This window comes from Dermacentor variabilis, chromosome 6 (genome assembly GCF_050947875.1).
Source record: "Dermacentor variabilis isolate Ectoservices chromosome 6, ASM5094787v1, whole genome shotgun sequence".
NCBI classification, from domain to species: domain Eukaryota; kingdom Metazoa; phylum Arthropoda; class Arachnida; order Ixodida; family Ixodidae; genus Dermacentor; species Dermacentor variabilis.
Genome location: NC_134573.1, coordinates 8,343,550 through 8,368,182, shown reverse-complemented (window position 1 = coordinate 8,368,182; position 24,633 = coordinate 8,343,550). Strand labels below are relative to the sequence as shown.

The 24,633-nt window shown below is 49.0% G+C and overlaps 1 protein-coding gene across 4 annotated transcripts in view; it reads right to left on the bottom strand.

Moving 5' to 3' along the window:
* The window catches only part of LOC142584603 (uncharacterized), a 229,822-nt gene that overhangs the window by 70,422 nt on the left and 134,767 nt on the right, over window positions 1-24,633 (bottom strand). The gene's annotated exons all lie outside the window — the stretch shown is intronic.

Genomic DNA, 24,633 nt, shown 5'->3' with positions numbered 1-24,633 from the left:
GTTTTAACTCATGCGTATCAAGCAACCCATGTACTACTCGGTTATGCTGTAGTGTGCCCTATTCGTGTCGGCCACCAAGCAACAAGGATTCGAGTTTTCTATGTTTTATGAATACTGCCTCTCGCTGTACAAGATTTGACGGACAAGCATGCAAGCCTCTTCAAGGGCTCGTATTGATTGTAAAGTCGCCACTGGACCACGCCAAGCGGTTTCGCAGCATATTAATATCCGAGCTTCTTGCGGCCAAGACACATGTTTCATCACATCTTGCAATATGTTTCAGAAAAAAAAAAACTGTCGCGCGATCGCAGCCTTGTGGGCTCCGCAGAACGGGGCCGTGCTAACGCTCCTCACCTGTTCACGCTGCAGAGTATCAGTTTGGTTTGTCACCAGCACAGCTACTCTATCTGCCCTCCGGCTTCCAGCCTAGTCCGGCGCCAACCAGTCCAAAGGGGCTTTCAAGGCGCACCCAGGGCTACAATCGCTACGCGCGTGTGCATCCAGCATTGTTACAGTCGATACCTCAACAACAGCGACGTCAAGTCTAGCTCATGTGGACTGCCAACATCAAATGCCTGTTCAAAACACGTGCCGCCTTAGTATAGCATTAGACTCGTATAGCATAAAACTTGTTCCTCATCATTCTAACGGCAGCGCACTCATTCAGAATGTTAAGTCACACAAACAGGTGCCGTGATAGCACTCGTGTTTGTGTGATTTGTTGTTCATCCATTGCAGGTAAATTATCATATTCCGCGGTTTTACGCACCAGAACCGCGATCTGCTTACGAGGCATGCCATAGTGGGGAACTATAATCTTGACCATCTGTGATTATTTAGCGTACACACATTGCACCACAGTTGGATATTCTTGCACTTTTCCCCCGTCTAAATGCAGCCGCCGCGGCCTCGATTTGATCCGACGACCTCGTGCTTAGCAGCGCGACATCCTAGCCACTGAGGAACCACGGCGGCTACACATTGCAGGTAGCCAATTCATAATGTACCTTCGCGGAACGCACAAATTTCAGCGTGCTCTTTGTTTTGAAAGGACCATTACGCTATTTTAGAGCGCAGCTCTTAGGCGCCCGTTCCTGCGGCGATTGTCGACGTCTCTCGGAACCGGGCGAACGAGCACAGGGAACGAAGAGCGAACGCCGAGCGCAGCGGGGGAGGAAAGGCGCTGACGGCGGAGAGAGCGCAAGGAGGAAAGTGGAGGAGGAGGGTATGGCGAAAGCGTAAGAAGTGTAGTGCCGCATAACCTGCTCTGCGGCGACAATGGCTACGAGATGGGGCCAGAGTAGCGCGCGTCGTCTTTCGCCGATTACCGCAATGGTAATACCCTACCGGTAAGTTAACTGCTTCTTTTTTTTCAGCTATATAGTGATTAGACCAACATGAAACGTCTAGGTAAATGATCTACTTCACATTAGCTTATATCAAGTTGTTTCAAAACATCTACATTTCTAAAGTGCACTTCACATTTATAGCGAGAATTTTAGTGAATTGCTTGTGTCCGATAATCACCGTCATCATCATCATGATCATCAGCCTGTTTTATGTCCACTGCAGGACGAAGGCCTCTACATTCGATCTCCAATTACCCCAGTCCTACGCGAGCCGATTCCAACTAGCACCCGCGCATTTCCTAATTTCGTTGCTCCACCTAGTCCTCTGTCGTCCTAGACTGCGTTTCCCTATTCTTGGTACCCATTCTGTAACCATCATTGTCCAACGGTTATCTAACCGGCGCATAACATGACCTGCCCAGCTCCATCCTTTTCTCTTAATGTCAATCAGAATATCGGCTATCCGCTTGCTCTCTGATCCAAACCGCTCTCTTTCTGTCTCTCAAAGTTATGCCTATCACTCTTCGTTCCATCGCTCTTTGCGCGGTCCTTAACTTGTTCTCAAGCTTCTTTGTCAGGCTCCAAGTCTCTGCCCCATATGTGAGCACTGGTGAAATGCACTGATTGCACACCTTCTTTTCAGTGATAATGGTAAGCTTCCAGTCAGGAGCTGACAATGTCTGCCGTATGCGATCCAACCCATTTTTATTCTTCTATGAATTTCCTTCTTATGATCAGGGTTCCCTGTGATTAGTTGACCTAGGTAAACGTACTCCTTTACAGGCCCTAGAGGCAAACTGGCGCTCTTGAACTATTGTTCCCTTGCCCGGCTATTCATCACTATCTTTCTCTTCTGCATATTAAACTTCAACCCCACTCTCACACTCTCTCTTTTAAGGTCCTGAATAATTTGTTGTAATTCGTCTGCATTGTTGCTGAATAGAACAATGTCATCGGCAAACCGAAGGTAGTACATTGCTGAGATATTCGCCGTCGATCCTTACTCCTAAGCCTTCCCAGTGTAATCACTTGAATACTTCTTCCAAGCACGCAGTGAATAGCATCGGAGAGATTGTGTCTCCCCTTCTGACCACTTTTTTTATAGGTATCTTCTTGCTTTTCTTGTGTAGAATAAGGGTAGCTGTGGAACCCCTGTAGATATTTTTCAAGGTATTTACGTAAACGGTGTGTACTCCTTGATTACGTAATGCCTGTACGACTGCTAGTATCTCTACTGAATTACACGCCTTTTCGTGAGGTATGAAAGCCATGCAGAGAGGCTTATGGTACTCTGCGGATTTCTTGATTACCTGATTAATGACATTGTATGTGATCCTGTAGAGTATCCCTTCCTGGGGTGCTATGCAGTATGCGCCCAGTTTCTCGTTCACCCGAGTTTTACCCGACTTTGCTCAACGGCGGTCAGTGAACGGAGATAGCGTGGAACGCGCAAAAGCTATATACAAGCAAACAAATGTAGACAAAAAGCCGCGTATGACAACATGAGCGCACCGTGCGCGGCACGCTGCTCCCACGTTTCAAGCGCGGAAGGCTGCACAACGAAACGCGCCAGCGCCGCGTATTGTCAACGGATTACCTCAACTTAGCAATACTGTGACTGCCCCGTTGTCTATCTGCACACTTGCCGTGAGCCGCTTGCCACGCCTTTCTAGGGCGCGGTAAGGGCGTGCCTCCTCTTTCGGGTACTATCTTTCTATCCTCAGTCGAATGCGAAGAGGGCACATGCGGCGCTTTCTTGCACCTACACTTTCGCTGAATCGAATACGTTAAAATACAACGACTAAAATAACTGTAATGAAGAAGAAGAACACAAGAACAAGGCCAGCCAGATCGTCTCTTCCATGCCTGCTGTGGAATCAGTGGGCCAGCCGGATCGCCAGTGCTTGGCACGAGTGTGAGCCGTTCGGGCAACCAGCTGTTCCTGCTCTGCGTGACCTTCCTTCTCGATTACGAACAGATGCTACCAACTGAACTGTTTAAACACTCCATTACAATTGGTGGAAGGTGCGGGGTATTCAAGAACTACACCCTGGAACTCCGGTCTCGGACTCTGCCTCCCGTCATGCCTGACTCTCCCCAGCCGACGTCGCCGCCACCCCCCCCCCCCCCCGTTGCCTGCTCTGGCGCTGTCCCGCAACGCCATCCAGCGGTTTTCAGTGGTACGGATGAACAGGACGTCAATGACTGGTTGTCTACATACGAACGGGTGAGCTTGCACAATCGATGGGATGATACCGCCAAGTTAAATGCCGTCATATTCTACCTTGCGGAAGTGGCTCACCCGTGGCTTAAAAACTACGAAGTCGACTTTCAGTCCTGGTCCGCGTTCAAGGCCAATTTCGCTGAAGTTTTCGGTCGCCCTGCCGTCCACAAGTTGCGCGCCGAGCAGCGGTTACGAGAGCGAGCGCCACAACCCGGTGAAACATTCACCTGTTATATCAAAGAGATTCTCGACCTGTGCAAACGTGTGGATGCTTCTATGCCCGAAAATGAGAAATTGAAGCACATATTGAAGGGCATCGCCGATGACATTTTTCAAATGTTGATCGCCAAGAGTCCGCGCACCGTAGCATAACTTGTGCCAAAGCTACGACGAGTTGAGGAGGCAGCGCGATTTGACCAGGTGCCCCTCAGTGGCTGACGAAGCCCTCTCTTCCATGACCGTCTTCCCTGATCGCTCCTCCTTGCTCACACAAATCCGTGCGGGAGGAAGTTGCACGTGAGCTTTCTCTGCTACCCTTCGCTGAGCTACAGCAGCCGCTGCCGCAACAGCCTCCTACACAGCTCGCTCCTACGCTCCGGCGGGTTATTGAAGACCAAGTTTCTGAGGCTCTACCAATGCAGCATCAGCAGTACCCTGCCGCCGCGCCACTTAAGCATCGGTCGCCGCGCAGCCTCTTCGTCAACCACTCGTTGCGCTACATCCTCGGCCGCCACCACCCGTTCATAGTCCCGTTCATCGACCTGCTCCTGCCTTTACTAATCCTTCGCGCACACAAGACAACAGGCCCATATGTTATGCCTGCGGTATTCCCGGCCATGTTGCACGACTCTGCCGCCGCCGCATGCTGCACTCTGATGAGTTTGTGCAGTCGCCTCCCTACGCCAACGTGCAATCTTTCCACGACACTTATTTTAGTTGGCAGTCGAACAGGCTACCAGCCGAGCGCCCGGTCCTTACACGTCGTTCACCTTCCCCGCGTCGCCGCTCGTTGTCCCCCATGCGTCGGCGCCCTTCACCCACGCAAGAGGAAAACTAAGCGCCGCAGTTCAGGAGGCAAGAACTGCGTCGCCATCGATCTGTACAAGTCCTCCATTGTTGCCTTCGAACGTTGTCGATCTTACTGTTGACGGCGTCCCTACCGTTGCGCTAACTGATACTGGAGCAGGCGTGTCTGTCCTAAACGAACGCCTCTCTCGCGCTTTACGAAAAGTTACGAAGCCACTTTCTGGGTTTTCTCTTCGCACAGCAAGCGCCCAGCCAGTTCAGCCTTCAGCAGCATGCACAGCTAGAGTTGTTATTCAGGGCGTTCTCTATATTGTGGAGTTTGTGGTTCTGCAGTCCTCTTCTCACGACGGGATACTTGGGTGGGACTCTCTTTCGCGAAATAACGCCGTCATAAATTGTGCACGTGCTGAAGTCGAATTATCGCCTCTGTGTGACGTGCCCCTCGTCAGCGCCACTTCTCTTCCCGCTAAGCTAGTTCTTTGAGAAGACATGGCCATACCGCCGTACTCGTCTGCCGTTGTTCCCGTCTTCTGTGGCGCTGTCTCTGAAGGCGCTGTCCTCTTCACTCCTTCAGAACTCTTCATGACCCGCAAAGACGTTCCCCTCCCTTTCGCCGCGCTTGACATTTCAGCCGGTTTCAGCGCCATCGTTGTCTGCAATCCGCTTCCTACAGCCCTGATGGCTCTTCGCGGCGAAGCACTTGACCATGTTCTGCCTCTTGATGACATGTTTATAACCGACGTGCCGGATGCTTCGTATGCAGAGCTCACTGACTTCTGTGCACTTTCCACTTCTGCTCCGCCATCACCTGACTTATTCACACCTTTCATTGCCGATGACCTTCCTTCCGAGCAGCGCTCCCAACTTCTTCACCTGCTTACCCAGTTCCGCTCTTCTTTTGATGTCGCTCAGGCTACTCTGGGTCGCTCGTCAACCGTCAGGCACCACATCGACACTGGCTCTAACGCGCCATTGCAGCAGCGCCCGTACCGCGTATCCGCCAAGGAGCGTCAGGTGATCAGTGAGCACGTGGACGACATGCTTCAGCGCGGCGTCATTCGACCTTCCAATATCCCGTGGGCATCACCGGTGGTTCTCGTCATAAAAAAAGATGGTTCCATTCGGTTCTGCGTCGATTATCGCCGTCCTAATAAGATAACGCGCAAAGACGTCTACCCACTACCGCGCACTGACGACGCTCTAGACAGCTTGCAAGGCACTAAATTCTTTTCGTTGGATTTAGGCTCCGGCTATTGGCAGGTCCCGATGTCAGCAGTTGATCGCCCTAAAACTGCATTCATTACGCCAGATGGTTTATATGAATTTAATATGATGCCGCCTATGCAATGCGCCTGCTACCTTTGAACGAATGATGGACAATATCTTGCGCGGCCTAAAATGGAGCACGTGTTCGTGCTATCTCGACGACATCGTTGTGTTCGCCCCTGATTTCAGCACGCATCTTCTTCGCCTTAGGCAAGTGTTGACGTCCTTGACCGACGCAGGCCTGCAACTGAACCTGAAAAAGTGCCAGTTCGCCGCGCGCAAGCTCATGATTCTAGGTCACGTCGTATCACGAGACGGCATTTGCCCCGACCCATCAAAACTTCGCGCCGTGGCAGAATTTCCAAAACCCAAGACACTCAAAGAACTCCGCGCCTTCATCGGCCTCTGTTCTTACTTCAGACGCTTTGTGCGCAATTTTGCCTCGATAATATCACCTCTGACACAAGTCTTAAGTGGCACCAACGACCTAGCCTCCTGGTCTCCTGCTAGCGACACCGCGTTCGTGACCTTACGCCGTCTCCTGACGTATACTGCGACACTACGACCCCACCGCCCCAACTGAAGTGCATACCGATGCCAGTGGTATTGGCCTTGGCGCTGTCCTTGCGCAGCGCAAACCTGGTTACTCCGAGTACGTCGTTGCTTACGCCAGTCGTGCGCTGACCAAAGCGGAACGCAATTACAGCGTCACAGAAAAAGAATGCCTCGCCATCGTTTGGGCACTCGGGGAGTTTCGCCCCTATTTATACGGCAAGCCTTTCAATGTGGTTCAACGCCCTTTGTTGGTTACCCTCTTCAAAAGACCCGTCTGGACGCCTTGCCCGCTGGGCTCTGCGCATTCAAGAATACGACATACACGTCTTATACCGCTCAGGTCGCAAGCACACTGACGCTGACGCTCTGTCCCGCTCTCCGCTGCCAGGTGACACGGCCTCCCTCTCCACCATTAAGGCGGTATCCTTGGTCGACTTCGACACCTTCGCATCAGAACAGCGTAAGGATCCTTGGGTGGCCTCTCTTTTGGATGTCCTTTCTGGCTCGCTTGCATCTCCCATCTCCCGCTCCCTGCGTCGCCAGGCTGTCCATTTTGCTGTCTGGGATAACGTCTTGTATCGACGCAACTACCAGCCCGATGGTCGCAAGTGGCTCCTGGTTATCCCTAGGACTTTGCGTTCTGACATGTGCGCGTCTTTCCATACTGACCCACAAGGTGCACACGCAGGCGTTTTGAAGACGTATGAGCGCCTGCGGCAACGTTACTACTGGCGAGGAATGTTTAATTTTGTCCAAAAGTTTGTCCGCTCATGCCCGCGATGCCAACGCCGCAAATCTCCGCCTCATCCGGCCAACGGTTTATTACAGCCGCTTCCGTGCCCTGCTCGTGCCTTCGACCGTGTGGGAATTGACCTGTACGGGCCGCTACCACTAACACCCACTGAAAAACGATGGATTATTGTCGCAGTTGATCACCTTACACGCTATGCCGAAACCGCTGCGCTACCTGTAGCGACCACCAGTGACGTTGTATCCTTTCTGCTCCATCGTTTCATTCTTCGTCATGGCCCACCTCGGGAGCTGCTGAGTGATAGAGGCCGTGTGTTTCTGTCGCAGGTGGTTGAAGCTCTGCTTGTTCAATGCCGCATAGTTCACCGGACCACCACGGCGTACCATCCTCAAACTAACGGGCTTACAGAGTGTTTCAATCGCACCCTTGGTGATATGCTCGACATGTACGTTTCATCGGAGCATACAAACTGGGACATCCTCCCATTTGTCACGTACGCATAAAATACGGCTACACAAAGTACCACAGGATTTTCTCCATACTTTCTTCTCTACGGTCGCGACCCTTCCCATACCATCGATGCGGTTTTGCCTTATACACCAAACGCGTCAGAATGTGCTCCCGCTTCAGCCGTCACCCGATACGCCGAGGAATGCCGTCAATTAGCCCGAAAGTTCACGTCCGCTGACCAACAACGACAAAAAGCCAATCGTGATGGCGACGCTACGAATCCGAACTTCGCTCCCGGCACCCTTGTCTTGTTGTCCGTGCTTTCTACCCCGCCTGGACTTTCGACAAATATTCTCTCGCAGTATGATGGACCATACCGCATCGTCGAACGCACATCTCCGGTCAACTATGTCATAGAGCCGCTTACATCGACATCCGACAAGCGCCGCCGTGGACGGGAGGTTGTTCACGTGCGCCTCCTGAAACAATTCTATGACCCGCTCGTCTCCACATCGTAAGTCGCCAGGATGGCTCCGCTTTTGCACCGCGGGTAATTGTAATGAAGAGGAAGAGCACAAGAACAAGGCCAGCCAGATCGCCTCTTCCATGCCTGCTGTGCAACCAGTGGGCCAGCCGGATCGCCAGTGCTTGGCACGAGTGTGAACCGTTCGGGCAACCAGCTGTTCCTGCTCTGCGTCACCTGCCTCCTCGGTTACGAAGAGACGTTACCCTCGGAACTGTTCAGTGCACCCATTACATAACAAACATCTTTATTCCTTTAAGTATCTGTCTTTCGTTTTGAATGCTAGAAATTTCTCATGGCGAACGGAAATCGAGCAAATTATTAAATTTTGCACTTCTTGCCGCGAGTGGCGACAGCGAGGCGAAAGCTTAGAAGCGGATACAGGGTCGTACGCACGAGCACGGCCGGACTCGACTCACTCGCTCCTCCGCGCTCCAGAGTCGAGTCCAGCCGTGGCACGAGGAAGTTCACACGGTGAGCAGTCGCCTAGAGGCGCTGCAGTGCTATTCTCAATAAAGTCAGTCATGACCATTCTTTCTCTACTAGGGGAATAGAAACGCAGCGCCGCGGTACGGCTGTTCATCGCAGGCGCTTCACTAGGCTATTAAGGCCGCCGGTTCACCACAAAAAACGACATATAGTCAGGTACGGGAGCAACGGTTGTTGCTGCAAAATGGCGGTACGTTACTTTAGGGGCGGTAGTGACACAGTACAATGAAAATGTACCTGTTTATCTTTGTGCGCGAAGCCTGTGCGATGCATTGCGAAGAAGTGCGTGCTTCCCAGCAACACAAATCGTCGCTTGTCATCGCTCGCCCAGTGAACGTGCCTCTTAGCACATGTGCGCAATACTTGAGTGTGTTGTCCACTCCAAGGTACTTGCGAATTACCTCTGCCGGAGCGAGCAGCGATCGCAGATGGATATCATAAGGACACCGCAGCAATCGCATTTTGGCAGGTGAGGACTCCCGTGTGCGTTTATGAAATGAGACTTCGAACAGAGGAAGGTGCTGCAACTGTTGAGTGCGCAGTGCTAGTGATGAAGAAATGTCATTGCACTGGGTCTAGAAAAGCGAGCGATTCTCGGACGCTGATCGTCTTTGCGCCGCTGTGGCTCTGATACGTTACCAATGAATGAGTAGCCATTTCAAACAACTGCTGCGATAAGCACTCCTCAGCATCATCGTCCATCCCGTCGCATCGACACCTTGCAAGCAGCTACAGTGACGTGCCGATAATTATTTACTGTGCGCTACATCGTCACAATGCAGGCAATGAAACCGTGTTGAGGGGTCATATCCCCAGCACGAGAAGATATACGCATAAGCCAGCGACAGTCAACGCTTTGTTTTTGACAGCGGGGCTCAGTACATCACTGATGACAGTGCGTTGTGCGTGTTTTATGTGGGCGGTCAAGATTGTTGATGCCTCTCAGCTCGGCACCGCGTCGCTGTTGCCGGAAAATGAGCTGGTAGTGGCCCAACCGTGGTGAATGTGCGCACAAGAGTTATGCCCCAACCACTGGCACGCGTCGGCAAGCTTCCGCGCGCGCCGACAAGCGAACGCTTCGCTTCGCGTAGGTCGGAGGAATAGGAGTTCTTTTTTACGCAACCACTGGACAGAAGCTCCGACGCGCGCCGAAGCGCGCTCCTCGGCAACGGTGCACTGTTGCTGGACTATTTTGTCTTGATCCGTCAAATCCGGCCTAAAACAGCCCGCTGTAAACTAAGCTTGAAACATTAGGTTAGTGATCTGTATGCGCTTTTAGATATAAAAAACACGTTTGAATAATGAATATACGCCTGCCGCAACAGTTTTTTTTAACTAACAATAGTGCACAAAATATCAATATCAGCGCTCGTGCGTCGTCTGTCTGCAACATCGCTTTGCAAACACCTGCACGACGATGCCATATCATATCAAAAACTGTTGTACCGTTTCTTTTTTTTTTGGTAGCTCATTGCACAGCAAACTATGTAAGAATTAGACGTGCAAGGTATCACTAAAAAAAATCTGTGCTGGAAATACCGTCACGTAGTAGTGACGGCGAAAAATAGTGCAAACTCAATCGCCACGATAGCGGCGAGCAATGTCGGCAGTCGTCGAAAATCTCATCTGCGGGTCAAGCGCGTCGGTTTGCATACATCAGTCGTCGAAAGTTACGGCGTATTCGCTGGTGCCCGCGCGCCTTGCAGAAGCTACTACACAATTAGTGTCCCGTATGCAATCAGATGAACAAGGTTCGTCGACAACAGACAGCCTACAGAACCATCGATAACATTCGCGAAACTTCCGATAAGTTCAGGCGCATCCTGCACCGAGCGATAACGTTTGACATTTTTTAGCCGTTGAAATACGGTCACCGGATACAGATAAAGCATCCGTGTCAATATAATTATTCTTGTTGGTGCATGAAAGAAACGTGAAAAAGTGGGTTCTGAGAAAATCAGCAAAAAATAATTGAAACACCTGTAGCACTCACAAAAAATCTCAAATAGCTAAAACTTATGTAATTCGTAGCTTGTCTCCCACCGATTCTTGATTCTGTCGAATCTATCCCATGGAGCACCTCTATTATTTTAGGTTGTTTTGATGCAGGAACGCCGCATCCGGAGGCCTTCACGTTGAGTGTATTGCTAGAAAACATTTTCACGGTATAAAGGCCATGTTCTATTGTAACTGGTTTCCACATGTCAAGTTTGTCTTCCTGTACACTAATGAAATGACATGCCGTCAGATAATACAAGCTTGATAATTGGAGCGTTTTAATAGGGGCCTTTGTTGCCCTTTGCCAAGTCGCTTATTCGAATGTATGGGAAGCAGCTCATTTGCATAATATAAGAAGCATATAAACAGGTTATTTTCTATTTCCCCAATTTATACACTTCTTCACCACAAAAAACAGCAGTGTATTGTTTTCAGCCTGCTATGATGTTTTGACTGAGAAAGATATACTCAATTTGTTCTGCGAGGCACGCAATAATTGCTCTGGCATATTATTTTATTGCACAACACTGGATAGAGTAGCCAGCTATTAATAAACTCAGATATTAATAATAATATTTGAGGTTTTACGTGCCAAAACCACTTTCTGATTATGAGGCACGCCGTAGTGGAGGACTCCGGAAATTTAGACCACCTGGGGTTCATTAACGTGCACCTAAATCTAAGCACACGGGTGTTTTCGCATTTCGCCCCCATCGAAATGCGGCCGCCGTGGCCGGGATTCGATCCCGCGACCTCGTGCTCAGCAGCCCAACACCATAGCCACTGAGCAACCACGGCGGGTAATAAACTCAGATGAAATTAATAGCACAATGCATATGATCAGGCACAAAGCATATCATTACTGCGCATTCTTAATTCATTTGTTTAATTGCACAAAAGCTGCTGCACTGAAATAGTATACTACTACATACTTAAAAAGCACGATTTTATACTACGATCATAATCAATCATTCAAATGTTTATTGTAGTGCACAGGAACAGCTAGATAGCCTTTGTACTGGTGCACTTAACCAGCAATATGTAAGACAAAATGTACAGAAAACATGAATGTGGTAGAGAAAAGAAATGCAGGATAGAGAAACAAATAGGATAGCAAGGAAACAAGGAAGAGTAAAAGGGAGATAATCCTACGCGATTGTCTACAGATACACAAAACACAGGAAATGAACTCTGAAGTATATTTTGGAGTCTAGTGGAATGGCAACGAATGTGGAATGCTACCTGGTATACTGTTGCGGCACGAACAAATGCATATGATCAAAAAGCTTTAGGGAATGTGTAATGTCATGAACCACCTCATACAGGAACAAAAGTTGTGATTAATTAAGTCTGGAATCTAGAGGTGCGAGTTTAAGTATATTTGAGAAGGCTCAACTGTGGTCACCAGAATGGCAAAAGTGGTGCTTTAAGATTGATATCAATTTATTCTGGATGCGTTCAATGAGGTCAGAATTAGATTTGCACGTTGCACCCCCTCCTACAGAGTCATACTCTAGTTGTTGGAGGCACACAGCAGAATTTCAGAAACACAACAGGTGAGTGGAAATCATGCAATATACGGCACGCAATTCCAAGAGCGTGAAGGGCATGTTGTGCAATTATCTGTGTGAAGAGAAGCTTAGGATTTTGTCAAAGTACTCACCAAGATCTTTCATTTCATCGACCCTCAGGAGTGGAGCATCACGTAGGGTGTATCAAAATTCCACATTGTGCGTTTTCCGCACCATGTGGAATGCAATAGTATTGGAAGCATTTAAGAGTACTTATTGTTCCTGCACCAGCTTGAGAATGAAAAAATGTCTTTTTGGAAGTCGATGCAGTCTCAAATACTTTTAGTCGTCGGCACACAAAACCATGCTGTTCATTTATTAAAATTCTCTTAGCACTAACAGAAAGCAGGGAATCCAATATCGATTCAAAAACTTTTGACGCACTGCAGAGGATATATATAGGTCGGCAGTTAGTAACTGCACATCTAGCACCTGATTTATGCGTGGGCAATGTGCATGCTGCTTTCCGAGTGCCAGAAAACGCAATAAACTTTAGGGAACTATTAAAGATGCTTGTGAGAACTGGGAACAAATATGCTTCAATACGTCTTAACCCTTTCAGACGCCACTTTATCCCGTTGATTGAAAAGCTGCTTTTACCACATCTGTTCCATCTTCTGAATCATAGGAAGTGTAGAGCTGGAGAAAAGATTAAGAATTTTCAATTGTTTAGGGAGTTTTGTCAAGTTTACAAAATTTCGACTCCATGCGAAAACTCACTACGGCTACACAAAATATGAGAACATGTACTATTTCGTGTTATGAAAAGTTTGAAAAGCAGTTACCTAGCTACTTGGAAATTATGCCTGGTGCATGACATTGTAAAAAACAATGAAAGAAGTGAACCCGCTACATACGAAATACTGACACAGAGTAAAAACACCCAGCCGTCTACCTTCCCTCTCATTTTGCTAAAACATTTTGCACGTTATTCAATATGGCAGCACAGTTACAATAATAATTGTTTCAAGATGTACGAAACACATTTTAAATACCACTACTTTCATCAGTGCTTTTGCTATTGAGGCACCCTCCTGCTGTGCACAATTGTGTAGACAGCGCCTAAAAGGGTTAAGCTCTGCGGAAGAAATACCATCAGCACCACAAGATAGGGGAGGTTTAAGGCACTGCATACACTTGAAAACAAGGTTTTCATTGACTGACAGCATACACATTACGGCAGACTAAGAAGGAAGGTTACTTGAATCCTATTTCACACCATATAGCAAACAGAAATGTTCTACAAAGGCATCAGCCGTGTTCGAGACAACACCACTATTTTCGTCAAGAAGACGTAGATCTTTGGCACTCTTTTTAGAAGAGTGAGAGCGCACGAAGCTCCAGAAATATATTGAATTATGTGCCACGCTGGTTTCAGCACAATCAATGTGGTCGTAGTGATGATTTTAATAATAATAATAGTGATCTTAGTTGTAACCTGGCACTCTACACAAAAAAAAAAGGCTGATGCCTGTATGTTAGAGCGTCCGATAGCCATTAATCTAGAGCAGGAATTTGCAGGATGCAGAAGACACCTCCTTCCCCTCCACGTGCAGACACACGCACACACACAAACTTCTTCAATCACACAGCACGGCACACACGCACACATCCGACGGGTGCACAACACACAGGAGTGCCAATTCAGTCTGGTCCCAAGGAAGGAGAATCCAAATGACCAGGGGGGTGGAGAGAAAGCTCTGTATGCCAGATATAATCATGGAGTTGTGATGTCGGGCCATAGAGGCGTAATGAGGGCTCAGGCTGTGCTGACCACTTGTTCAGACGAACTGAAGAAGCAAGATTAGTGCTGTCTAGAGAACCGTCAAGCACCCTGCAGTATAGACTAGTGCAATGTTTCGAGGGTATTGCAGGGTGTGCTACTTTAGGGGTTTGAGGCAATCTTCGTAGGCTGGCATGAGCTTGCGACAACCGAAAAGAGGGTGCGTGTTGTCCGGCGCTGAACAATCTTTCTGAGCGTCGCGAGCTTGGTACGGCAACTATACTGATGAGCAGTACTCAAGTCGTGACAGAATCACAGACGTGTAGAGCGCTCGGAAAACCTTAGTTCATCAGGGAAGGGAGACACGGGACACATACCCAAGAATGGGCCGATGCTTAGATACAGTGCTGGTGACATATGCGGAAAAGCTGAGAGAAGAACTAAAGGTTACACCCAGAATGGGAAGGGCCCGAACAGTCTTTATAGAGGTGCCTCCAAAAACGTAGGCAGGACGTGCAGCACTTTTGTTGTGGCTGATACGCATGGCAGCACTTCTTGCAGCGCTACTACAAAGTTTTATTGTATGCCCAGTCGTTCACCTTTAAGGAATGCATTTATAGCAAGCACATGTGCTGTGCATCGGCATATTGTTGTTGTGGAAGTGTTAACTTGTTAATCAAACACATTCTGCGCAGATGCATTAGTAACTTGGTTTTGAGTAGATCTTCGTTCTGACTACAATTTGCAGTGTCGCAGGAAGAAAAATTTTACTAGAAACTGAAGGGATTCCCGCAGTTTAAGCATACCGACTGCACAAAACACTCATGACACCTTTACACTTTCCCCACAATGCACTCACGCCATCTACACTTTCCATAAACAAAAAGTGAGATAAAAATCAATTAGTCTCATTGACTCAGTACTTGCTGCTTCTGAAGTACGCATCGAAGAAATCGTGGTATACGCTGCTACATGCATAGGTCTTACATGATGCTGGTCCTGCTATGCACTGCACGCGGGGCACACGTTGCAAACAGATAATTTCTTTTTGCAATGCTCAAGTATAACGACACACTGACTCAAACATGACTGCGCATTCACGTATGCTTCAGTGCGTCAGTAGAGTCTTTTAGTTGAGCGTGCTTACGCTCCGCTAAGCAGCTCAGCGGAGCGGAAGCGCGAATGCGCATGCGCCGTCCGCTTAGCCGTAAGCGGGCTAGCGGAGCGAGGAACACGGTCCGCTTAGAAGCTGCCTGAGCGGAGCGTGCCGCGCAGCGGTTTGGCTAGCGTTGGCGTCAGAAAGGATTGGATTGGATGTAGAAAACAAGCGCGCTGGCCAACACGTGGCGTTGCCCAAGACGGCGCTTTATTTTCCATTGGATAAAATGGACCGGTAACGCATTACAAGCGCACGTCTAGATACTTCATGGAGAAATAAGTTATATATATATATATATATATATATATATATATATATATATATATATACATATACACGTTTTACTGTATAAGAGTGATCAATAAGTGTATTTATATTCTTTCGTTACCCTGAATTTGGCCAGGGGGCGCTGCAACTACGAAAGGTCTAGGGTGCCTCGATGCCAGCGCCGCCGTTCAGAGTGGTGTCCACGACCTACTGTATAAAGGGCGACCTGCGCATCCCGTGGTCGCCTACGGCAGCGCGCGGCCGAAGAAATACCACGTGATCATTGAGTAGGGACCAAGCGTGCCGGTAGAGGCCGCCAGTGCTCACCCTCACAGCAACGCCCGAAACGCTCCGGCCCTGCCTTTAGGAGTACGGCGATGACGGTGAAAATTCGAAGAGGAGCTGCAGTAAACTCGGCATTTCACATTATTGACAGGGTGCGGCTAGAAAAATCTGCGTCCATACATGCGATACACGCCCCAGATATTTGGTATCTTCGCTGTGCAGTGCAATGAAATTTTAAACTACTTTGAAGGCGCGGCCGCGCGGCTGCTAGGATTGAAATAGTGTAATCCCTTAGATCTTTTTTTTCCCCTCATTGTCTGCTAAAATGTTGATTAGTGCTGTGGTGCCAATAAGGTCTGGTGCGCACTTTCCGCGCTAGCCGAGATCTGAGCGCGCCCGCACTTCATTCTCCCGTAGGTTTCGCTAGTCCCGAGCCGGACGCAATGAACGCACTACGTACCGCTTTGCAGGGCCCACGCGTTCCTTTGCTGCATTCGGCACGTTCACTGAAGTGACGTGCCGCTGAGAGCGCGGCAGAACGTGAGTGGTTTTAATTGCAGTACATGCCACAATCGTAAAAATGTGCTGTTATTGACGTATTTATTTACGCCACTTTACCAAATGATAACGAAAGTCTAGCTTGAAAAATTCCAAGGGCGCTTTATTGTGCCATCACACAGATAGTCACTACACTTTAAGCACTTTTCTAGAGTTGGGCTTTCGAAACGAAAAGCTTCGCTACGTTAGTCGACACCACGCTTCGCGCGAGCCGGCGTATGTCGGAATTGGCTCCGTAAGCGTGTTCGGAGTCGGCGCAGGTGGCCACTGCCGCGCGCTATGCGTCGTCATTTGACATTCGCCGCATGCGTGTGTTTATCGCGGAGGCCGACTATATAACCGCTTGCCAGAGAACAGGCGTGCGCATTCAACATGGAAGGAGAAGAGAGTGACACTACCGATACAGAGAGCTGTGTTTATTGCTGTACAGAAATCGCAAGACAATGTGCCCAACAACCACGAATAAAGATTAATAATCCTGCATAACTTATGGTATATATCATTCATAAGCAATTTGCATCACTACACAAGGCACACGTATAGCATAACCAAAAGCTTACCAAAGCATATCCATAAGTGAAACCATAAGCATATATAACCATAGGCTAAATCATAAAGCATAAGCTAAACCGTAAGCCATATCCCTAACTTAAGCCATAAGCATATCGATAAGGTAAACCGTAAGCATATCCATAGGCTAAATCATAACGCATAACCATAAGCTAAACCGTAAGAATAATCATAGGCTCATAAAGCATAATTATAACCATTGGTTTCTAATATCGGTCACGGGGAACTCATGAAATGAAATTCCTCTTGATGCTCGGCCGCTTGACTTTCACAACGATATGCAGAAGTAAACCATCGTGCATGAAGAAGCCGCAAACGCGAAAGCCGGCGCCCACGGGGCTGAGAATCACAGTGTCACTGAAATAGAATCTGGTAATCAAGATCTAGCGACACCAACAGATCACCAAGCACTCAGCTAATCGATTGTTTCGCGCGCGTGCGTTTGCGTACGTCCTTCCGTGCTCTCGCTGAAAATGCTTGCTGCCCGAGCGTGCGGCCGGCCACGGGGTTGGGGTAGGTGGGGGTAAAACCCCTGAATCTGCCAAAGTAGCGCCATTCGCTTCCCTCCTCCTCCGCTCGGTGCGGCCTCGACGGTGGCGCCGCCGGTGGTGGGCCTGCCGTAGCAGACGACGGCTAACACGCTACGGGAGGAAATCCGCAGAAAAATTCGGTCGAGCCCTGCGGAGCAGTTTTTTCAATCGAGATCTTTCTTCGTCAGTCGGTAACTGGCCTTTAGAATTTCGTCTTGGAATTGCGGAAGAAATAGAGAAAATGACCGTTATTCAAGGCGTATATAAAGCGTAAAGCGCGCGACGTTGAGAGTTCGTGTTGCTGAAACACGACGCAAGCACGCGGTGTACTCAAGCACGCGCGTAATTACCAAAGTTTCAGGTGTTGACAGCGTGAAAGTATGTGTACGTGGTTTCGTAGGTTCATTCACGTACCTGCAGGACACTTTTGTTCGGTCGGCGCGTGAGAGATTCCGGCTGTGTGCGGTCACAATGCCTGGCAACAGTGCCGTTTTTTTTTTCATTGGGGGGTGCTTTGGTAATCGTGACGATATATTGTTTTTTTTTACAAGTACTGCTCCAGGAGGGCACATGTTGTGGCTAACGGAGGCCTCTGAAGAGCACGTAACATTACACTAATGCAGGCGTCGCAGGGAGTGTTCGCATACAAAATTGGCTGTCCGCGATCTTATAGCCCCTTGGCATGCACAGGCTTCGGCGAGCCCCACCCAGCTCTGGTTCTAGCTTTGGTGTTCCCGTTGCCGCTTTGGTGCCCTGGAGGCGCCGTCAATAATACTGTTACGAATGATGTTTATTTACAAGGTGAAACGAGGTCCGAGGTGGAAGCTACAGGCCAGGCCCAGCCGGCGCAGAGTACCACGACTACACGCGCGCCCACTCTACTTCCTCTTTCTCTGCCTCAGTCGCGCATTGCTGCGACATTTTCCCCGGGGGCAGACGAAGCTCGCTGAGCGAGTCAAAGGGACCGGTGATGGCACTGCTTGAGTCTGGCCACGTGAACAACTTGCGTCGCACGTGAACGCCGATTACTTTCCGTCACTTTAGCGACGACATAGTTCACATCACTCAAGCGACTGAGTATAACGAATGGTCCGGTGTAAGTGGCGAGAAACTTGCAGTACAATCCCTTTTTGCGAACAGGTGTCCACAACCAAACATAATCACCGGGAGCAAAGCTGACGGGGATATGCCGCGCATCATAGCGAATCTTGCTGTGGCCTTGTGAGGACAACGTCCTAAGATGCGCCAGTCGACGTGCTTCCTCAGCACGACACAGAGTTTGGGCGATGGAAGGATCTTCTTGGCACGATAAAGGTAGAATAGTGTCCAGAAAGCTCTGGGGTGCGCGTGCGTACAGCACAAAGAACGGCACATATCCAGTAACTTCGTGCTTGGCACTATTGTACGCGTATGTTACAAAAGGTAAGACGGCGTCACAATTCTTGTGGTCAGCATCGACATACATTGATAACATGTTGGTAAGGGTTCGATTCGTCCGCTCGGTGAGGCCATTGGTTTGCGGATTGTAAGTAGTGGAATGACGATATGCAGAACCACAAAGCCGTGAAAGTTCTTCAACGACGTCGGCGGTGAATTGCCGTCCACGGTCACTGATGACAACCCGGGGAGCGCCGTGACGGAGTATGACGTGATGCAACAAAAATGAAGAGACAGCTGCTGCAGTGGCAGATGGAAGTGCCGCCGTTTCCGTGTAGCGAGTAAGATAATCTACGCATACTATAATCCAGCGGCAGCCAGCTGACGTCTTTGGGAGCGGGCCAAGCAAGTCGATGCCTACTTTTTCAAACGGTAATGTCGGTGGCCTAACTGGTTGTAAATAGCCTGCTGGGGCCGTCGTCGTTTGCATGTGGCGCTGGCAAACAGTACAGCTGGCGACATACTGTTTCGTTGTTTTCCAGAGCTTGGGCCAGAAAAATCTCTGTCTAAGCCGGTGTAGTGTGCTTGCAAAGCCGAGGTGCCCAGACGTGATATCGTCATGCATGGAACAAAGGACAGCAGGGCGCAGGTTTTCGGGCACAACAAGGAGCAATGGGGGACCATCAGCCGAGTAATTTTTTTTTGTACAGCAAACCATTACTAAAAGTAAACGGCGTTGTTCCTGCTGGCTCACGTGCAGCTGCCCGTAGGGATTTCAAGGTAGGGTCGCAACGTTGCTCGCTCTCGAAGGTACGCAGGTCTGTAAAGTCGGATGAGTTGGAAACCAGGTAGTCATCGAAGTCATCATCCTATAGGCAATCAGCATCCGTGTGACAGCGTCCGCTCTTGTATTTAACAGAAAAGCTGTACTCTTGAAGGCGCAAAGCCCAGCGGGCCAACCGACCAGACGGGTCACGCAGCCCAACCTACCAACAGAGTGAATGATGGTCAGTCACTATCGTGAATGCGCGGCCATGTAGATACGGACGGAACTTCTGAATGTCGAATACGACTGCTAGGCACTCGAGTTCAGTAACGGTGTAGTTTGTCTCCGCTTTTGTAAGTGTCCGACTAGCGTAGGCAATGACATGCTCACGGCCATCGCAGAGCTGAACAAGCACAGCGCCAACACCCGTACCGCTGGCGTCAGTGTGCAGCTCAGTTGACGCCTCCGGATCAAAATGCCGCAGTACCGGTCCAGAAGTCAACAAAAATTTCAGCTGTTGAAACGCCGACTCGCAGTCAGCAGTCCACAAGTATGGGGTGTCTTTGTGAAGGAGAGACGTGAGGGGAGAGGCTAGCTGTGCGAAATTCTTGATAAAGCGCCGGAAATATGAGCTAAGGCCCAAAAAGCTTCGCAGATCTTTCACCGTTTGTGGCTGTTGGAAGTCGCGAACCGCTGCTATCTTTTCAGGGTCTGGTCGTATGACGTCTCTGTCGACCAGAAAGCCTAGTACGAGGGCTTGACGCTCACCGAAATGACATTTCTTCGAGTTTAAAATAAGGCCAGCTTGCTGGATGCAGTCAAGAACGATCGACAGGCGCTGATTGTGCTCGTGAAATGTCCGGCCGTAGATAATGACGTCGTCTAAATAGCACATGCAAATTTCCCATTTGAGCTCTGCCTCAGTCGCGCAGTGCTGCGACAATACGAAATTATGACAAGTTGTTACAACTAGTAAATAAAATTTATTGAAGAAATACAATCGCGCCGAGGCGCCAACTTCTAAAGCAGCGCTAGCGCGCGAGTATTATGAAACGCCAGCGAGGAATTTACCGGCCCACGTACGACTCCACAGTCAAAGTGCACGTTAAACATCCCCAGGCGAGCCAGATAAAGTTATCTGGAGCCATCCACTACGACCTCCTAGCTTTAGTCGCTTCGGAACGTTAAAAACGTTAATCACCACAAACCCAATCAATACATGCGGGCGTACATTCGAAGCTAAAAGACTGCATCGTAAGTCATAGTGAGCCTTGCAAAAGCGTCGAGAACGTGCTAACTTCTGGTGGAGCTCAAAACACACCCTGAATAAAGTCGCTTTTATGTCGCAGGCCAGCTGCAGATGCGTGCGTTTCACCGCAAGACGAAACTACATGAAACAAAGAGAGCACATTCGAAAAAAAAAAGGTCAAACAACGCGCTAAAAACCACGCAGAGCATGAACACACACTTTTTCGAAGCGGAAGCCGTGAACTAGGCTCAAAATAAGAGGTTGTGAGTAGCCGTGGCCCTTACTTCACTAAGCCGTGCGTTCTTTGCCACTTCCTCGAAGTCAGCCCGCCCGGTCCTGCGACTCCACACTTCTTTTTGCGTTGCGCCCGCCGGACGGCAAAGCAAAAAGCTTTTTGCCCTCGCTGTGTCTGTTGCGGCAACCGAAGGCGCAGCAGCATGGTATCGCAATTATGTTCTCGGCCCTGCACATTCTATTACGTTAACGCACTCCGCCAGTCCGCCTGCCGTACTTTCGTCGCGCAGGCCCAACAATGGAGGTCGGCGCGCGCTGGAAAGAAAAAAATATACAAAATCGCGGCGCTTGCTCCGCGCTGGAAAATAAAAAATATACAAAAGCGCGGCGCCTGCTTCCATGTGACACAGATTGGCCAATGGGGGAGCGGAGGAGGCTGGGGAGACAGGAAGCGTGGAGGAGGACGGGCCAGGGTGAGCACGAGCACATCATAAATGGATTTCTCCGCTCTTTCTGCGCATGCGCGAGGAGCAGTAATCGCGAGAGAGAAATGTGGGGACTTTCGGTCCTTGAGATTTCTCTTCGCCTAGATACTACGGAGAAAGTTGTTAGCTTCGTTCGTCCCTAGCCGAGCTGGCAACGCAATCAACAGAATGCGTGGCCGGCTAGGCGAAGAAGCCTTGTCCAAGGTGAGTTTGTTGTTATTTTGTTGCGACGGTAGCATATAAAATTTTATAGTCGCAGCGGGATACGTTTGGAAGTGAGGTGTCTTCTCGGATGACTTTAGTGGCAAAGCAATGCATCGTGCCGATGAATTGTTCATTAGTGTCGTTGAGCAAGGTCAGCATACCACACACTTCAAGAGATTCGCGAGAACGGAAACAGTTTATGAATTCGACTGCCATGCCGATGCGAGTTAGTGCTTTTTTTTTTTTTGCGGCGGTATCATATTAAATTCTGATAGTCGCAGAGGGATAAGTTTGGACGTGAGGCGTTTTCTCGGATGACTTTAATGACAAAACATTACGTCGTGTTGATGCATTTTCATTAGTGTCCTTGAGCATACCACACACTTCAGGGGAATCGCGGGAACAGAAACGGTTTGTGAATTCAACCGCCGTGCCGATGAATTAGTTCTTAATGTAACTGAGCATACAACACACTTGGAGATTCGTGCAAATGGAACATTTTGTACTCTGTATGTGAAAGTACTAAAACTTGCGTCGCCATGCAATCTGAGCCGTAAATCGTTGTGAAAGCTGTACAGCCACACTGGCAAACCACTACGCAAGCGGATGAATACGGAACAAATATATGCTAAAGAAAAATGGTCGTCATGCAATTTCATAGCAGTAGACCCTTGGAAAGCTGTACAGTAACACTGATATTGGCTACGTGGTGCAGATTCGTAGCGATTCTGAGGTGCTTGTGCGCAAGGGTAATTAATGAAGGAGCGCGTATTACTGATCCCGGCTGTTACGATAGCTCATATACGGGTAGCTCTATGGGCGAAACAAGGGCTCAGATCGCTACAACGCGTGCGAAATAGCTCTGAAGGCCTGCCAGTACACTTGTTCGGCGTCTCCGTGCTTGTACTGCGACAGGAGATGTGAGGGCAGGTGCGCACGTATATCGCACTATATCCTCTGACAGTGGCCGCTTTCCACTCTTGGTATACTTCGCCCCAATACACTGCGCATGCTTGATTGCGTGACACTGGTGCTTTACGGCGAAGCTGACTTTAGGCAAACGGCATTGTGCAACGCTTGAGCCATCTTGTCCGTCACTGCGGATAGAAAACGCATACACGTTCAAGCCATTTGAGCTGCATCGTTTTGTCGATGTTTATCCCTCTTTACTAAATGAAGAGGATAACGTACGCCTGTATGGGTGATTTAAAAGATTGATAAAAAGCCTGGTAACCTATGTGCAGTCAGTTAAAAAACACTATTTATGCAGGAGTCCGCTCTCCTGTAAAAAAAAAAAAAGAAAATGCAATTCAGTGATGACCCTCTGGAGGTGGATCCGCACCTATGTACAGGCGGCTCATCAGCCGCAAAGTAGGAGCCGAAGAGAACTTTTTAATGCTAATCATACGACATTGATAGCGATTCACTTGTGGTCAGCTAGAGACAAACGCATTGCACTAAACAGTGAGACTTCGCCTTAATCCGCAATGCTTATGTGGAGAACAGGAGAGCAAAAGGTGAAAACAATGTTTTCATACAAGGCAAGTCATCCATGTAGTGGAATTGCGTTTATGGTTGGTGTAATGTTGACGCATTTACTTTCTGAAGTACAACTTTTACTGCAACTTAGTTTCCATTGGTGCAGGCCCTTCTATTGGAAACATCAAAACTATGACTTATCAAATCAGAATGCCGTCTTGTAGTTTGAGAAATTTTCCTCCGGTCTTAAGTCTTTTCTGAATCTGGAAGAGCAGGCTGATTGCACAAACCACGTAGCCAATATCAGTGTTACTGTACAGCTTTCACAAGGGTCTACTGCTATGAAATTGCATGTAGACCATTTTTCGTTAGCATACATTTGTTCCGTATTCATCCTCAGTGCGTAGTGGTTTGACAGTGTGGCTGTACAGCTTTCACGACGATTTACGGCTCAGATTGCATGGTGACGCAAGTTTTAGTACTTTCACAGACAGAGTACAAAATGTTCCATTCCCACGAATCTGCAAGTGTGTTGTATGCTCAGTTACATTAAGAACTAATGCATCGGCACGGCAGTTCAATTCACAAACCGTTTCCGTTCCCGCGATTCCCTTGAAGTGTGTGGTATGCTCAACGACACTAATGAACAATGTATCGGCGCGACGTAATGCTTTGCCATTAAGGTAATCTGAGAAAACGCCTCACGTCCAAGCGTATTCCCCTGCGACTATCAGAATTTAATATGAAACCGCCGCAAAAAAGAAAAGCAATAAACTCGCATCGGCACGGCAGTCGAATTCACAAACTGTTTCCGTTCCCGCGGATCTCCTGAAGTGTGTGGTATGCTGACTTTGCTCAACGACACTAATGAACATCGGCAAGATGTAATGCTTTGCCACTAAAGTCATCCGAGAAGACACCTCACTTCCAAAAGTATCCCCCTGCGACTATAAAAATTTAATGTACTACCGTCGCAACAAAATAGCAACAAACTCTCCTTGGACACTGCTTCTTCGCCTTGCCGGCCACGCATTCTGTCGATTGCGTTGCCAGCTCGGCTAGGGACGAACGGAGCTAAGAACTTTCTTCTCCGTAGTACCTAGACGAAGAGAAATCTCAAGGACCGAAAGTCCCCACATTTCTCTCTCGCGACCACTTCTCCTGGCGCATGCGCAGAGAGAGCGGAGAAATCCATTTATGATGTGCTCGTAGGGTGACCGGGGTGGCGGAAAGATCTAAGAATGGCGCTACTTTTGAAAAATTGAGGGGCTTTAGGTGGGGGTGAGCACTAGCGCTACTGTTCGCGGCGGCGGTTTGGAAAGCTAAAAAAAGCCACACAAGCAAAAGCAAATCAGCGGCGCTGGCGCAGCGCCGCACGCGCAGGTCGCCCCTTATACAGTAGGTCGTGGTGGTGCCATCCTTTGACCACTCCCACGCCGCCTCTTTCTCGCTGCGACGCCATTTTGAATCACGGCGGGCGGTCAGAGTGGTCGCAGTTGATCGGTGCTAACAGCTGAGCTTGCGTTGTTCGAGGCACTCGCTGGT